The 17888-nt window shown below is 34.5% G+C and overlaps 1 pseudogene across 1 annotated transcript in view; it reads right to left on the reverse strand.

Annotated features, from left to right (window-relative positions):
• The window catches only part of LOC146899062 (uncharacterized), a 61918-nt pseudogene extending 44383 nt beyond the window's left edge, over positions 1-17535 (reverse strand). The window contains exon 1 of the transcript XR_015022825.1: positions 17397-17535. The product of XR_015022825.1 is annotated as an uncharacterized LOC146899062 (transcript). The remainder of the gene's footprint in view (positions 1-17396) is intronic.
• Between the last annotated feature and the right edge of the window lie 353 nt (positions 17536-17888).

Here is a 17888-nt window from a genome sequence, read left to right on the forward strand (position 1 = left end):
CTAATATGAAGTTACCTCCTTTGGAACAAAGGAAGAAAAGAGGATTTTGTAAATTCCATGGTTTTTTAGGTCATAACATATCTCGATGTACTCGTTTCAGGGATTCTGTACAAAAAGCTCTTGATGAAGGGAGGCTGAAATTCGGAGAGAAACCAAAACAGCAAGTGGATGGAGATCCTATGAAAAAGGCAGAATCCATGTTTGCTGATGTTTCTGCCAATGTGGCAGAATCCATGTTTGCTGGTATTTCTATCAATATGGTGGAAATTTCAGATAATATTGATGTAGAAATGGTTACTGAGGACCATCAAATTGAAGAGCCAGTGGTTACTGAAGATCAATTGGCCAAGGAAATGGAGAAAGCATATCCAAAGGCTGAAGAAGATTTGGTTGATTTCTTAAACCGATGTAAAATATCTAACACCAATGCTATGCTTTGTCCTCGATGCAGTGCAGTGTTCGATAAAGAAGCTGCGAAATCTGTTGAAGGATATCAACCTCAAACAAAACGTAAAGGAGGGTGGTTCGAGAACCGTTCTAAATTTGGCTTTAACAAAAGAGGTGTTCCTTACAAGATGAAAACTTCAGAGAAGTATCAAGTGAAGAATCATAAGAAGACTTTCATTCCTTCATCGAAGTCTCCTATTGATACTTGGGTTTTCTCTGGGGGCAAGAAAACTGGTCATTCTGCGCCTCCAGCACCACCAACAAAATGGGTAAAAAGAGCTGTCAAAGTTCCAGACCAACCAGAGAGTTCTAATCCTAACAAGTATGCTTACAAAAATAACTATAAAGGTAAGAATCCTATGACTAGAACTCAATGGCGCCGTTTTCAACGCCAGAAAAAGGAAGGAGTTTTGAAAGATGTCACCAATGATGACAAAAGTAAGGGAAAACAACCAATAGTTTTCGAAATGGTTAAAAAACCAGCTACTGAAAGAATTTTCCCTCCATTATCTTCTGCTTTAAACATCCCCAAAGGGGATGATGATATTCTAACTTCTACTTTTTCAGATTCTGAACCAAGTCTTGACATTATATGTGTGGTTTCTGTACTACCAATTGAATATGCATATGATGTATCTTCGAAGGCCAATCATGATGATGAATGTGATTTCACTGAGGAAATGGCTCGTCATAGGCCTCTGTGTTATTATGTTATGAACAATGGCTGCATCGAAGATCAACATGCAGTGTTCGAGAAACCTGATGATAACATGAAGCTTCATTTAAAGCCTTTGTTTATTCAAGCTAAATTAAATGGTGTTGGAATTAACAAAGTATTAGTAGATGGTGGTGCTACTGTTAATCTCCTACCACAATCTTTTCTAAGAAAACTTGGTATTTCTGAATGTGATTTGAAACCACATAATGTAGTGCTCACTAATTATGAGGGATCTACTGGACAATCTCTTGGTGCTATCGAACTAGAATTGGTAGTAGGAAGCATAACTAGAGCAACTGTGTTTTTGGTAGTTCCTTCTAAAGCCAATTTCAATGCATTATTAGGAAGGGAATGGATCCATGCTGTAGGTGCAGTTCCTTCTACAATGCATCAAAGGATTGTGATTTGGAGGAAAGATGGTTTGGTAGAGAATATTGAGGCTGATCAGAGTTATTATTTCAAAGCTGAAGTTGATAATCAAGATATCAACAAAAAGAACTTTGACAAACAACTTCAATTTATTGCACCATTCATGGAAAATGATGCATCAAGTTCTATGACTAAAGAAGAGAAATTCTTTGTAAAACTTGCACCAGAATGGGGTTTTCGTTGGAAAACTGCATTTGACGATGACTTCGTAGTGGTGAACAATGAAGATTGCCATGAGAAGATGCCTGTAAAGGAAACAGATTTGCTGAAGACAAGAAGTACTTCGTACAAGAGGGTTACTGATGACCAAGGATATTCAGCAAATAGAATCTCACCAACTGGGTGGGATATCAATAATTGATCAATGGTTGAGCCCAGCATATGGGAAAAGATTACGGCTTATGTAGCCGAGAAAAACTTCGATTTGGCTGAAACAGCCAAAGAAGAAGAGGTCTTCGATACTTCAGTAGAAAATAATTCTGATGACCTCATTGATGATAAAAAATTAGACTGTATTTACGATGATGAACCTTTGGGTTTTGAAGAAGATCCAATGGGATCTACAATAAAAATGAAGGCCCAAGATCCTCTTGAAGAAGTGGATATAGGAGATGGTTCTGTAAAAAGACCAACATACATAAGTTCAAAGATTCCTAAGAGCTTCAAAGATCGAATTGTGGCGCTTTTGAAAAATTACAAGGATTGCTTTGCTTGGGATTATCATGAAATGCCTGGTTTGAGTAGAAAGGTAGTAGAGTTGCAATTGCCAATCAGGACAGACAAGAAACCAGTGAAGCAAATTCCAAGAAGGTTTGCACCAGAGATTCTACCAAAAATAAAAGAAGAGATAGAAAGACTCCTCAAATGTGGCTTCATCAGACCTGCAAGGTATGTTGATTGGTTAGCTAATGTAGTTCCTGTTAAAAAGAAAAATGGAAGTATAAGAGTTTGTATTGATTTTAGAGATTTAAATCTCGCCACTCCTAAAGATGAATATCCTATGCCAGTAGCAGAAATGTTGGTAGATTCTGCAGCAGGTTTCGAATATTTGAGTATGCTTGATGGTTATTCAGGTTATAATCAAATATTTATTGCTGAAGAAGATGTTTCTAAAACAGCATTTCGATGCCCAGGGGCATTAGGATGTTATGAGTGGATAGTAATGCCATTTGGTCTTAAAAATGCTGGTGCTATATATCAAAGAGCAATGAATTCAATGTTTCATGATTTTATTGAAGATTTTATGCAAATTTACATTGATGATATTGTTGTGAAATCATCTTCTGAAAACAAACACTTAGAACATTTACGTTTATCATTCGAAAGGATGAGACAATATGGATTAAAAATGAATCCATTAAAATGTGCGTTTGGTGTTTGTGCAGGTGATTTTTTAGGGTTTGTTGTCCATAAAAAGGGCATCGAAATCAATCAAAATAAGACTAAAGCTATAATGGAGGCTAAAGCACCCTCTACCAAAAAAGAGTTGCAGTCTTTATTAGGCAAAATAAATTTCCTCAGAAGATTTATCTCTAATCTAAGTGGCAGAGCACAAGCATTCTCGTCATTACTTCGATTAAAGAAAGAGGAAATTTTTAGATGGGAGCCTGAACACCAAAAGGCATTTGAAGACATAAAGTCATATTTATCTAATCCTCCCATTCTTTCACCTTTGTTGAAAGACAAAAAGATGAAGTTATATATAGCATCATCTGAAAGAACTATAGGGAGTATGTTAGCACAAGAGGATGAAAATGGTGTAGAAAGAGCCATTTATTATCTTAGTAGAGTTTTAAGTGATGTTGAAACAAGATATCATCCTAGTGAAAAATTATGTCTTTGTTTATATTTCTCATGTATGAAACTTAAGCATTATATAAAGCCTTTTGATGTTTATGTTTATTCCCATTTCGACATTATTAAGCACATGTTATCTAAACTTATTCTACATAGTAGAGTTGGTAAATGGGCTTTGGCACTCACAGAATATTCTTTAACTTATCAATCTTTGAAAACTGTGAAAGGCCAAATAGTGGCTGATTTTATTGCTGATCATTCCATTGAAGAACCTGTGACTGGGGGCATCGAAACATTTCCATGGACATTATATTTCGACGGGTCTAGTCATAAAAATGGTTCTGGAATAGGTATAGTTATTGTTTCACCAACAAATGAGGTAACCAAATATAAATTTCGAATTAGCCAATATTGTTCGAATAATGAGGCAGAATATGAAGCCTTAATAAATGGTTTAGAGATTTTGCTCGAACTGGGGGCAAAATGTTTAATTATTAGAGGTGATTCTGAATAAGTAATAAAGCAAATAACAAAAGAATATAAATGCCTCAAAGAAACTTTGATAATGTATTACACTATAGTTAATGCATTACTTAAACATTTTGTTCAAATTGAAGTTCAACATGTTCCTAGAGCAGAAAATCAAGAAGCTAATGATTTAGCTCAATTAGCTTCTGGGTACAAACTTTCGAAGGAACAAGAGCAAGAGGTTATTGAAATTAAAACAAAGCGTAATTCGATAGACATTGTGTCTAACAAATTGTTAAGACCAAAACTTGGGGGCATGGAAGCATCTCAAGGATACCTTCAGAGTGCAAAATTTTCTGAAATTTTGGTCATTAACAATTTGGATGATGATGATTGGCGAAAACCCATAGTCAATTTTTTGGAAGATCCAGATGGCACAACTTGTAGAAAAGTCAAATATAGAGCCTTGAGTTATGTGATAATAGGCAATGAATTATTTAAAAAGACTCCAGAAGGAGTTTTACTTAAATGCCTTAGTGAAGCAGAAGCATATTTGGCTGTATCGAATACTCATAGTGGTGCTTGTGGTACACATCAAGCAGGCCATAAAATAAAATGGCTTTTGTTTCGACAAGGTGTTTATTGGCCAACCATGTTAAAAGATTGCATAAATTTTGCTAAAGGTTGTAAAGAATGTCAAGAACATGCTGGAATTCAAAAAGTACCAGCTAGTGAATTACATTCAATAGTGAAGCCTTGGCCATTCAGAGGATGGGCCTTAGATGTAATTGGGGAAATCAAACCTAAGTCATCCAAAGGCTACAAATATATTCTGGTTGGAATAGATTATTTCACTAAATGGATAGAAGCTGTTCCACTAAAAGATGTTACTCAAGATGAAGTTATAAACTTCATTCAAAAATTTATTATTTATAGATTTGGCATACCAGAAACTATTACTACAGATCAAGGATCTGTATTTACTGGTCGAAAGATGGTAAAATTTGCTGAAGAAATAGGTTATAAATTGTTGACTTCAACACCATATTATGCTCAGGCAAATGGTCAGGTAGAAGCAGCAAATAAGAATTTGATTACTATAATCAAAAGAAAAGCTAGCCAAAAGAAAAAACCCAAAGAATGGCATGAGTTTCTTTATGAAGCTTTATGGGCAGTTCGAACTTCTCCTAAAGAATCTATAAATACTACTCCTTTTCGATTAACATTTGGCCATGATGCTGTATTGCCAACAGAAATCTTACTTCAATCTACTCGAATTCAAAGACAAATCGAAATTCCAACAAATCAATATTTGGATATGATGTTGGATGAATTAGTAGATATTGATGAAGAAAGATTAATGGCTTTAGAAGTGCTTACAAAGCAAAAAGAAAGAATAGCAAAAGCCTATAACAAAAGAGTTAAATCGAAATTATTCCTGCAAGGGGACTTAGTTTGGAATGTTATCTTGCCGATGGATAAAAAGGATCGATGTTTAGGAAAATGGTCTCCTAGTTGGGAAGGACCATGGAAAATTCTAAGAGTTTTTTCGAATAATGCTTATGAGATCGAAGAACTACAAGAAGATCAGAGAATTATACGCATAAACGGTAAATATTTGAAAAAATATAAACCGATGTTACAAGAAATTAAAATTACACAAGAGTAATTTGATTCGAAATAAAAACTTGGCATTAATTTAAAAATGCCAACTGATGGGCAGGTTACATCGAAATGCTTAAAATGGAAAAACCATTACAAAAGAAAACACAAAGTACTTAAAGATTAAAAAGCATTTAAAGATGGTTTTCACCATTCAGTTACAATCCCAAAACGATCGAGAAACCAGCGAATTTCTGTATCGAGACGACACCTGAAGCAAGCATTGACCAAGTAGTATTCATGATCTGGCCCAGGTAGAAGTGCATACCAGCCTCCAATTCTCCCATCTCCTGCACAGTTGTGGTAGTTGTTGCAAAAACGACGCCTAGTAAGCCAAATAGGCATGGGCCTATTCCACCAAGGACAGCGAAATCGATAAGTTGAAGTTCCTCCCAAAATGTCGCTTCGAAATTCTGCCAATCGATGTGTCCATGCAAGATCTTCGAAGTCTTCGAGGATGTTTTCTAGCATAGGCATGGAGAGCGCATTGATGAGAAGACGGTAGTACCTTGCACTCAGAGAGCCAGTGGCGTTGATAGCAGTAGTAAGGAGACGTTTCATTTCTTCAATGTTTGGATTAGCATCCAACATGTGTTGAGTGCTTCGAAGAATACAGAACATGGCGTTGCCATGATTCCATAGTCTAAGTTTAAAAGCAAACTTAGAATGAGCCACCATAGCATTGTTGTACCATTCATTGGGGTCGTAGAGAAAGTAGAGGACATCATTTCCAAAAGCCTTAGAAACTTCAGAATCCTCACTGACACGCCAATGCCTGCTATTGGTATGGCGAAAGGCGAAAAGATCTTTCCTGCTTTGAGCAGCAATCTTTGCAGCAATCTTGACTAAAAGATCATCACTCAGATTATCAATGGTGGTCATGATGATTTAAGAAAGAAAAAGCTTTGAGTAAAAAGGATTTTTCAGACGAAGACGAAACAAAGAAAAGATTGATTTTTATAAAAGGAAAATCATATTTATAGTGGAGGGAAGTTGAAAGAAGTGGCTCAATCAGACGGTTCTTCTTGCTTTGAAGATGATGACACGTGGGAACAGTTATTCCAATGGCCAATGGTTACTTAACTTTGTAACCTGAGGGAAGTTTTAAAGGTTTTCTTTTAAAAAGGATTTATCTGTGTTAAAAGGTCATTTATTGGTTTTATTTCTTTTCAACTTCCTAGACAAGTTTAACTTGTTGGGTTAAACAAAAAAGTTACTTTTTTGTTTCCTCATCATTAAAATGTCTTGGAAATTGTTCCAATCTTGTTTGGATTTAAATAAAATTTGAATTCGATATAAGAGAATAAGAAAGGAATTTCGATGATTGAAAAGAAATTGTCGTTCAAAATAGAAAATGGTCCACAGATTGTTATAAAGACATTACAGACCAAGATATTCGATAAGGCTGAAATAAAATAAAAGTCTTAGAGAATAAAATAGAAACAGAACTAAATCTCAAATGATGAGATGAGTTTGTCGATTTGGCTTTTGTATTCAGCCAGTTGAGTATCGAGAGCATGGTTGTCACTTGCAAGTTGAGCAATGGTAGACTCTAGTTCCTTGGAGAGCTTGAATTTGTTAACAGCTTCATTGGCTTCTTGATTTCTGGCTTCATCCTTAGCCAAAATTTCAGCTTTCTGAGCTTCCAACTCTTTAATCTTGGCATCGATGTCAACCACTTGCTGCTTTGCATTGTTTCTCTCTTGCTGAAGAGTTTTAAATTTCTCTTGGAAAGATGACAGTTCGATCACAATTTGATCATGATGCGCTTTCTTCTCTTCCATTTGAGCTTGATCAATTTTTCTCTTCTGGAAGTTTTGATTAGCACTCTCCAACATTGGCTCAAGATAATTAAACAGGTTTCGAAATTTCCAACCAGTTGGGAGAGCACTAAGCTTTTCGAATAAACTCCTGATTTCAGCAAGAGCTCCAGCATCCTTTTCAATCAACTCTAGCAAGTTGGCTTCGATGATCCTCTTTTGAAATTCTGCTAGCAGGTTGTTCTTTGAAGTCTCAGAGGGATTTCCCTTGGATGAATCAGAAGTTTGGCCAGTACTAGTTGAGAAAAGAGTATTACTCTTAGCTATCAAGGCAAAGGCATTGAAAGGATCATCTTTGGCCAATCGATCGATTTCTTCCAGATCGATCATAGGGGTATCTTGTTGAGCAATCATCTCTGCATCACCAGGAGCATCTTGTCGAGTAGTTATTTTTGTATCTTCAGTAGCAAAGTTTGATACATTATCTCCAAGGGTGGGTGCAGAATAAGATTGATCATTGTTGAGTGATTCATCATTTACCAAGTCATCAGTGGGTGTTTCTGTTTGTTGTTGTTGAGGAGGATCCACTTTAAGACCTTCTGGACTGCTAGCATCATCATGCTCATCTTCTTTGTCTTCAGCAATTGGTGAAGTGGTCTTCGAAGAAGGAAGAACTTGCCCATGTTATGATGGATTAGTTTGTTCTTGTTCGATACCCTAAAAAGAATAAGATAAATGCTTAAAACAAGACATTTAGAAATATTTCGTATAAAATATGGTTTAGATAAAATACCTTCGAACCATTATCACCAACATGTGAATGAGCACTAGAATGAGAAGTCTTTCGAAGACGTTTGAATGGTTTAGATGGTGAGATGGGGGGAGAACCTTCAGAAGCTTCCACTTCGACTTCCTTTTCTTGGACAAGTGATATTTGTTCCTGTTTTCTTTTCCTTCTTCCTTCAGTATTGACTTTGGGAAGTGTTACTTTGGAAGCTTCGATCTGTTCTTTAGTTATCTCCACCTCGCTATCATCATCAGAGAGATCGACAGTTGCTTGTTCTTTCTTGTTCTTCGATCTAGAAGGTCCTTTTGATGAAGTTGTTTTCACTTTGGGTTCCTTTGATTTAGGAGGTTCCTTCGATGCAGCCTCAGATTTCTTCGATTCAACTTCTTTAGTTTGGGAAGCTTTCTTTTTCTTCTTGTCAGACTTGCTTTTCGAAGTGTTCTGGGTGCTGGCATCATCGAGCTTTGCTTCTCCTGGAGTTAAAGGCAAAGCTGAAATATGTGATTATACAGATAAGTACTATTTCTTCTAAAAATAGTATTAATATATTTTAGTAAAAGAAAAAATCATACCCATGATACTGGGAGTTTCGATTCGAACTTGGGATAATTCATAGCCAAGTTCACCATTATATTGGTATAAATTGCATTTAGCATAGGTTACTAAATTATTCTGTGGGAATTTGAAATTATAAAGTAACCATTTTGGGTATGGTGGCCTAAAGGCCAAAGCAAGATTACAAGATGGAAGTCTTGCTAGTCTCATTTTCTTTTCTAAAACATAAAGATATTTATTGGGTGTTCCAGGGGGAAAAATTGTTTCTGGAATTTTTTCTCGAACTTTATCTCTCAAAGTTTGAGCAGCATAATATACTGTCCTCTTTGGATGTAAAGGGTCATATGCTGTTTGATAATATCTTTGAAATTGCTGAATTTCTTTAATGTGCGTACCTCTAGTCTTCTTGTCTTTGTTCTGCAAAGTGTGAAAAGTACTGGTCAGTTGAGGCAGCAATTCATCAGGATTCCCTCGATTGGATTGGCGTGTGTAATAATTTTGCCACCATCGAAAGAATGCTTCAGAGCATGCAAATGATGTTGAGAAATATGTAGGCTCGAACACAGTTGTTCTCCTGGCTTGAATTATGGATTTCCACACAGGTTCGATCAGAGGAATTTTCCATTCACTTATACTTTTGAACAAAGAGCTGGGTTTCGATTGAACCATACCAAACTGTCTAGCTACATGGTTAGGTTGATAACCATATACTCCATAAGGGCTACCAGGTGTAAGTCTGCTAGATAGATAGGTAGGGGTCAAATAAGCTTCCCATATAGCATTGATTTCTGTTTTGTTGGCTGTTTTCGAAGTAGTGGGAAAGTCCTCTTTGAACCAGTTAGGTCCATATTTCCTAGTGGTAAATGGTGCCATCATAGGGGTGAAAATGGGACAATCAAGCAGGGTTTCATAAGCATTCTCAAAAAGTTGTTGTGATGACTTGTTCCCATCGGGGTGAAACATAGCTAAGCCTATACCTTCAGTGGTCTTTTCTGAGTATGCTGATGTGTAAGAGGAAGGTAGGATCGAAGCAAGTTTTGATCCAAAAATGGCTAAAAGCCATAGTTGGAACAACCATATGGGTCCTGATACAACTAAATTCCCACCAGTTTGGGGATAATCTCTAAGATTATTAGTTGTATGGTTAAGGGTTTCATATAAAGAACCTAGAATCAGTTTGCTTAAACAGATATCTGTTCCTTCATGTAACTGACTAGCTAGACACATGAATTTCTTAGGGACTTGTACTGACCTTGAGCAAAAAACATGCATAGATAACCAGTAGGTCAAGAAAGCTACATGTTCATCTGCAGATACTTCAGCACATTTGGTATCATGGTTGTTAGCTATAAACAAACCATATGCAGGGCTATCGAAATTTACTGAGTATTGAGAGGTGGTAACATCTGGATTAAAGGTGTATCCAGTTGGTTTTAAGCTAGTAAGGCCAGCCACATCTAAAAGGGTAGGAGTGAGCATTCCACATTTCAAGTGAAGGCTGTTGTTCGATGGGTTCCAAAAATGTAAAGCAGCAAATATCAATTCATTATGGTATTTTGGACCATATCGAGATATTTGGATGAGATCAAAAATCCCTTTCTCCTTCCAGAATTGTCCCTTTTGTTTTTGAACTTTGTCTAACCAAGCAATGTATTCTGGATAAGTTTTTGGTTCAGTCCTAATTTTGGATTTTACAAAACTTAGGTCAAAAGGACCTTTTGTGAAAATTAAAGGAGGTTGAGTTTCAATACATGGGAAAAGAGAGTTAATCTCTGGAGTTTCAGGTTCTAGAGAAATGGGGCCTAAGAATGCATGTGGAGTATCAGTACAAGGGATGATTACCTGGGTTTTCCAGATAGCTTTTTCAGCTTCATTGATCTCTGGTTCGTTCACAAAAGCAGGAGCAGCACTGGCGATTTCTTTAGTAAAATCAATGGGTTCTTCGCGATTCACATGAGAAGTTCCTGCTGCGTTCGTCATTGTTTAAATGTTTTTGTGAGAAGTTGATGAATAGTGAAGATTTCGTGTTTAAAGATAGGAGTTGCAGAAAATTCAAAGTTTTTTCTTCGAGAGAATTTTTGGCGGAGAAGAGGAACAGTGAAAGTGAAAATGAAATGGTGAAAAGTGAGAAGAGTAAAGGTGAGTTTGTTTCTATATGGACCTTTGATCATGACACATGTCAAGATCTTATTTTGACAGTTTTACCATTAAAGTGTTGTCTTTTCCAATGTTAGAGAACGTGGCCCACTAACTAAGATTGTGGGGTCAGTATTTAAAGGAAATTTGAATTAATTTTTGAATTAAATACTGACATCATTCATTTCGATGGAGAATGTTAGTTATTTTTTCAAAAACGTCTTTTTCTTCTTTGGTGAAATCGAAAATGGCGTTTCTGGGGGGCAATTTGTTAGCCAATATATTTTACTAGCTGTAATAAATGTGGTCAAAGTATAGTTGACCTAGATTTAAAGAAGATTCGAACAGAGTGTTGTATTGAAAGCAAATATGGGTTCGAAGATGGTAGAAGACTTCGATAGAGCAGTTTTCGAAGGTGGTTATCAACAGTTATTCTTTAAGTCAGTTTGTATTTTAAGTTTGTTTTCAAATAAGTAAAACTGTCGACTTGTGGCAGTTGTAGTTTGAATTTCAAAGAAGTGTAGTTATTTCTAGACTTAGTATAAATAGTAGTTTTTCATAGGAAAAACAGGTCACAATTCCATCATACAAACTTACACTCAAAGTATCCGTATGGAAGCGAGAAACGAGTCACAAGTTGCAATGTATGAATCTGTGTACCAACTTTTATTTAATCAATACAATTTACCCTTTTTTCTTTAAGTGTTCTTGCACTTTACTTTGTTAAGTTCGATTGAGTTCAAGTGGATTGAATTCGATTGTTTTTATTGTATTTCTTACATTTTCGACACCAAAAACACAGAATTTCTAACAACAAGAACAAACACAATATGTCCTAAGATTTACTGGTTGATCTTGCAAGTTACCATTTGTAAACCAGCGGTTGTTTACGAAAATCCAACGTAAACACCGTCGCAAAGATTTTATTGGTAGATGTTTTGAATCTGAATAGTACACCAAGTTTGGAATTCCTAACTCCCAAGCAAGTCGCAAGCCATGGTACACTGCCGGCAATTTGGCGTGAAGTATACTAGAAAACCAATATTCATAGCAAAACCACAAATCCAAGCCCTAGCAAAGTGAGAGACGTGTTATTTGAGCAACAATGTATATGACAACTTATGGGATAATCATAGACTTATAAAGAAAAGTAGATATTGATACAAAAACCAAAACATTAAGGAAATAAAGTAAAAACATAACGTGAGTATAAAAAAAATCAAAAAATATGTGCACATTCGTTAAGATATTTCTTTTTATCAAACACCCGCTAAGATATTAGTTATTCACATTATATCATGTTAATCTTATTTAATGCTTCAACTTCATTACCTAAAATTATCCCTCGTATCTTTTTATTGCAAAAAAAACATTAACTAACTTCTTAAAAAAACATTAACTATCGACATCATTTTTGATATCTCTACCCCTATCTCTATTATAAATATTTGTCTTAAACTTGTCATCGTGAGCTTAACTCAGTTGGTATGGACAATGCATAATATATCCAAGGTTCGGGATGCAAACCCCGACCACCACAAAAAATATTTGTCTTAGACAAATGTTTTTTTTTGAACAAGTGTCTTAAACAAATGTTAAAAGTACACTTGACACGCTTTTAAGGTAAAACATCATTAATACATTGATACAAATGAACATCATTAATATACATTTACACTTCATCATCTAAATATTACATGATGATTATTGGTTATTGTTTTATCACTTATCCACATCAACTAATAGTAAATTTATTAGTAATAAATTTATTTGCAGGACGAGTGGGTTTGGAAGCTTTATTTCTTCCAACAGTATGAAGGTGAAAAAACACAAAAATGGAGAGTTGAATTGCGTTAGTTTTTTCTTCTTTTTAAACTAAGTCCAAAGTCCAGATCTTGATAGAGTTCAGATTCTGGAACAATGTTCAGAGTCTAATGCAACGGATAAAGTAGAGAGAGAGAGAGAGAGAGAGAGAGAGAGAGAGAGAGAGAGAGAGAGAGAGAGAGAGAGAGAGAAGAGAAAGACACAAAACAATTATCATGGTTTCTTCCATAATCCGGAAGTAGTCCAGTCCCCCTTGCACTTCCAAGGAGATTTCACTATAATCCAATTCTGATTACAAATGCTCAAGCACACAAGCAAGAGATTTTTTATGCTCAAGCACAAAAGCAAGAGACTTCTAAACAAACAAATTACAAAGAAATATGTTTGGTTTGAACACTTGATATACAATCAGTGGTGCTCACAATACAAATCAAATTGGACTCTTAAGACTCTAGAATTTCTAAGATATGAAAGTTTATAAGAAATTCTAAGTGTTTGATGCACAACAATTTTAGCAGAGTTTTGGCACAGTTTAAATGTCGTTGAGTCTTTACAAATCTCCACGTCTTCATTCCTTTATATAGATGTATGAAAGAGAGGTTGTAGAAGTGTCAACACATCAAAAGAGTTGTTGTAGAAGCTTGATCAATCATCAATGATCCGTTGCTTGATTTGGTTAATGTCCTAGGAAGGAATAATTTGAACTTCATTCCTTGTTTGGAGAATTAACCAGCAGAGGCACAACTATAGCAGTACTATGCGCAGATAAGAGTGGAGTAATGGAGTAGTGGTAGTACAATTGTACTTTTGTCCTTTTTCTTAGCTCCTTTAGTGGATAAACATCTAATGCCTTCTAATTCATCTGAAATGGTCGTTTCTCCAGGCATCTATTCCATCTGCAATCATGTGTCTTCAAATAACCAAATTAACTGACTTCAGGTTTAGACTCTGAAGGCTTCAGACTCAGGTGGCTTCAGACTCTGACTGTCAGCTTCTGATGGTCTTCAAACTCTGACTTGCGACATAAGCTTCCTTTGTAAATTCCCTTGCTCTCATTTGTTCTTCCAGAACCAATACTTTGTTTAAAGACTTATAAATTTTAGTCTATGGTCATGCACACTTGAACAAATATTAGCATATCAAATTGAACTTTTAATACTTTGTTATCATCAAAACTTAAGGTGACAATGTTATACACATTTTGTTCCAACACAATACATGGTCAAAAGTGCATATAATTATTTAACAACTGTTAAAGATGTTGTTAATGATGGGTGTAATTGTGTTTATGGCTTAAAAAAGTTTAGTGGGTGCGCAAGATTGTCTGTGGAAGGGTTGTTTAGAGTTGCTTTTGATTTACTACTTGTGTATTTATTTGATGTATCAGCCGTTACTACTTGTGTATTTATTTGATGTATCAGCCGTTACGGTTTGAGTTTGTGGTTTTCTGGGTCAGGTTCATGCCCCCAGGTCTTGTACTTCCTTTTTATTTTATTTGAATTTTATTTTGCTTAAAAAAAACAGGTTCCGCTAAAAGTCAACATTTTTGTGTGGAAGGTGTTTACGAATAGACTTGCAACTAAAGACAACTTGCTCAAGCGTCATATTTTGATAGATATAGATGTTTCTTATTCGACCGGGTGTGATTCAGTGGAAGATCAGGATCACTTATTTTTTCAATGCAATATTTACGGACAATTTTGGTATATGATCTCTAGTTGGCTAGGTATCACATTTATTTTGCAGGGTGAATTACGAGATCATTCGCATCATGTTTGGTCGGCTAGGGGATTTTCCAAAAATTCTTGTACAACTTTTAATAGTTTTTGGATTTCTGTGCTCTTAACTATTTGGAAGGATCACAATGACATGATTTTTAATAACAAGACATGTCATCTTTTAGCCTTATTAGAAAAAGGTCAAAATTCAAGTCTTCTGGTGGTTAAAATCACACTACATTTTGTTCGATTTTGATTACCCTACTTGAAGGTTGAATCTTTTGTCATGTTTGATGGTGGTTTCTTAATTTTGCTTTGGCTACTTGTTGTAGCATGACTTATATTATGTAAATTCTTGAACTTTTAAGCTTCCTCTAGTATGCCTTGTGCTAGAGAGGGATTTTATTGGTTTTTTTAATACATCTGCTTAGTCTTTAAAAATAAATGAGGCATAATGCAAATTTGGGTCAACTCATTAATCTATTTATTCCTTTATGATTTATGTTTTAAAATTTATTTTGTGAATTTGAATATGTCTAAGAAAAAATCTACATACATTGTCTTAAATGTCCAATTTTTTTCCTTCCACTTAATGTGGTCAGTGGTCACCTATGCTTTTAGCTATAAATATTGCCTTTGAATCTCCAAATTTTCACACCACTTCGAAATACATTATAATTTTTCATAAGCCTTCTCTAAATTCCTATTTTATTTTAATCTTGCATTTTTTTTATTTATCTTATTTTTATTCTCATATTGTTGGTGTTGTGTGAGTGTGACAAGTCTCAAAGCATATGTACGTGTTATTACTAACGCTTTGTTATTGTTTTTTTTTTTTTTTTTTTTTTTATATTTGACTCATATGACGCAAAATATGAGATCATGTTACAATAACAAAGCGTTACTAACGCTTTATTATTCACTGATACTAACAAAGCGTCAGTATCATCTCGTATAGATGATTTTCCACAATCAAAATACGACATCACTTGTGAACCCAGCATCAATCTTTTCTCCGCCACTGTCGACGCCTCCCTCCGCCATCGTCAGGGGCGTAGCCCTTCATATGGGAGGGGTAGCCTTGGCTATCCCATAAAAATAATATTATTCTTGACTTAGTCGGTATGTATTTATATTCGGCTACCCCAAATAATAAACATTGAGCTACCCCAAACAAGTTTAGTTGCAAAAATTAGCATAAATAATAAAGTAAAAAAACTACTACAAAATTGATAGATTTATTTGTATTGGCTTGATACTTTCAGTCTCAATAACAACAATGAGAAACCTTTTTCAACAATAAAAATTATCAAGACAATAGTCGTATACAAATTAAATAGACAATGAGTATCTTGCAAATAACCTATTTATTTACATTTGAAAAGACATTATTAATTTATTATTAAACATGCAGTTATTGATGAAATTGAGTTCTTCAAATGCATTTTGCCCAACATTTTAAAATAGCGATTTTTATGTTAAGTTTCTAAGATTTGTTAATTTTAGTCCTTAATTTTTTGTTATAGATTAAATTCAAGACTAAAAACACTTTTTTTTTTGTAAAATTTCAAAAAACTGAGACAAAAATTGAATAATTTTTTATGGACTAAACCTAAAAAATTATAATTTATGGGACTAAAAATATATTTTATCCTTAAATTTAATACGTCTGTTTTTAAAAAAATTCTTCTTTATAGTTGGCCCCTGCATAAATTTTTTGCTCTCCGCTATTGACCACCGTTCCTCTTCTCTTTCTTCCATGCGACAATCTTTTTTTCCAAATTTGATGAACTTGATGAACCCATTGATGAATTTGATTAAGAAAGAAAACATTAAAAAGGAATGAATGATAAGAACAAAAGTTTTCAAGGATCAATCAATCCCCTTTGCCTATTTCAGAACAACAACAACATGAGTCAAGCTTTAAAAAAGAAACAAAGTTTATGTAGACATGGTAGGTCGATGGCGGCCGACGGTGGACCGAAAACAGATGGTGGTGGTGGGTGAATTTTGTTTTGAAGCGGTGGAAAGAAGAAGCAAAAAAGGGTTCGTTTGATCCGTTTTCTCTATCAAAAACGTCGATGAAATATTTTTTTTTATTAATTATTGTAAATATTGATTTTTTTTTACGATAAATGTAAACAAAAATAATTAGTATAACTATTAAAAACAATGAAATGATGTTTTTTCTTATGAAAAGATATTTCCTAAAACATAAAAGTCGACAAATAATTATTTATTTCATAATTCCTAAAACATAAAAGTTGACAAATAATTATTTATTTCATAAAACTAAAAATGGTCATTGGTTTATTAATTTAGAAAACAAGCATATTATACATCAATTTGCTAGTATACTAGAAGCTCTTACTTTTCTATGCATATCAAGAAAATGATGGTAAAAGAAACTACACTCAAAACTAAGACAAAAGAAAATGGTTGAAAACCACATCAAATTGCATTTCTTTTGTTTGAAAAGAGCTAGCTAGAATACTACTAGCTAATACCTGTTTGGTTTGGCTTCTGAGAAGCAATTCTAGCCCAAAATCAATTCTCTACAGTGCCAAAAGCAATTCTAGCCAAAAACAACGTGTTTGGTTCAGCTTTTCAGAATTGCTTTTATCCTCCCAAAGCAATTCTCCATGAAGCTACAAATCCTAGCTTCTAGCTTTTCTAGAATCAATTCTCCTTGAACAACGTGTATAGGTTTGTATATTTTATTATTACAACATGTTATTTTACTTTATTGCCCTTTATCAATTCTCCTTTAGCTATGTCTATTTTAGTAATTATACATTCAAAAGCAATTCTACATAATTGCATCCAAACATAAATCATTTTGTTTAATCAATTCTACATAATTGTATCCAAACATAAATCAATTCTCTCAGAATCAATTCTGTCAGAATCAATTCTATCAGAATCAATTCTCTCAGAATCAATTATATTCAAAGCTGAACCAAACGGGCACAAAATTGATGAACAAACATAAGCAAATCATGTTAGCTTTGATAAGCAGAACTCGGAAAAGATGGATAGGATATTGATGTTTATGCCAACAAATGATGATGATGATCAAGTGTGAAGGAACGTACCTCAAAAAATTGGGAAGAAATTATTCTTGAAAATAATACTTAGAGTAGCATTTTTTTTTTTGAAGGAACTTAGAGTAGCATTTAGCAACTAATAAAAGATGGTTCAAAATTGTTAAGCTTGGAACAAATATTTATTCACCAAAAGATGGAACAATGTGCCTTTTCAGATGTTCCACAGCCAAGTTATGCGTTTACCACACATGGACAGTAAGATTCAATGCTTCTAAATGAATCACTTGGAGACTAACTATAAAATACAGTATTCTTTTTTGACTAACAATGTTAATGTTCCTCTTATAGGACCCACAACATGTGGTTGTCCAGCAAAGTTACTGTTCCTCAAAAAATTGGGAAGAAATTATTCTTGAAAATAATTCTAGCAATTTCTTGTAAAGTTCTATTCTTTCTCTCTACAACCCCATTTTGTTGTGGAGTTCTAGGAGAAGAGAATTCATGGACAATTCCAAGTTTTTCACAAAATTTTTCAAATGG

The sequence above is a fragment of the Medicago sativa genome, chromosome 8 (genome assembly GCF_051527215.1).
Source record: "Medicago sativa cultivar Bolivia chromosome 8, Bolivia_mono, whole genome shotgun sequence".
In the NCBI taxonomy this organism is placed as follows: domain Eukaryota; kingdom Viridiplantae; phylum Streptophyta; class Magnoliopsida; order Fabales; family Fabaceae; genus Medicago; species Medicago sativa.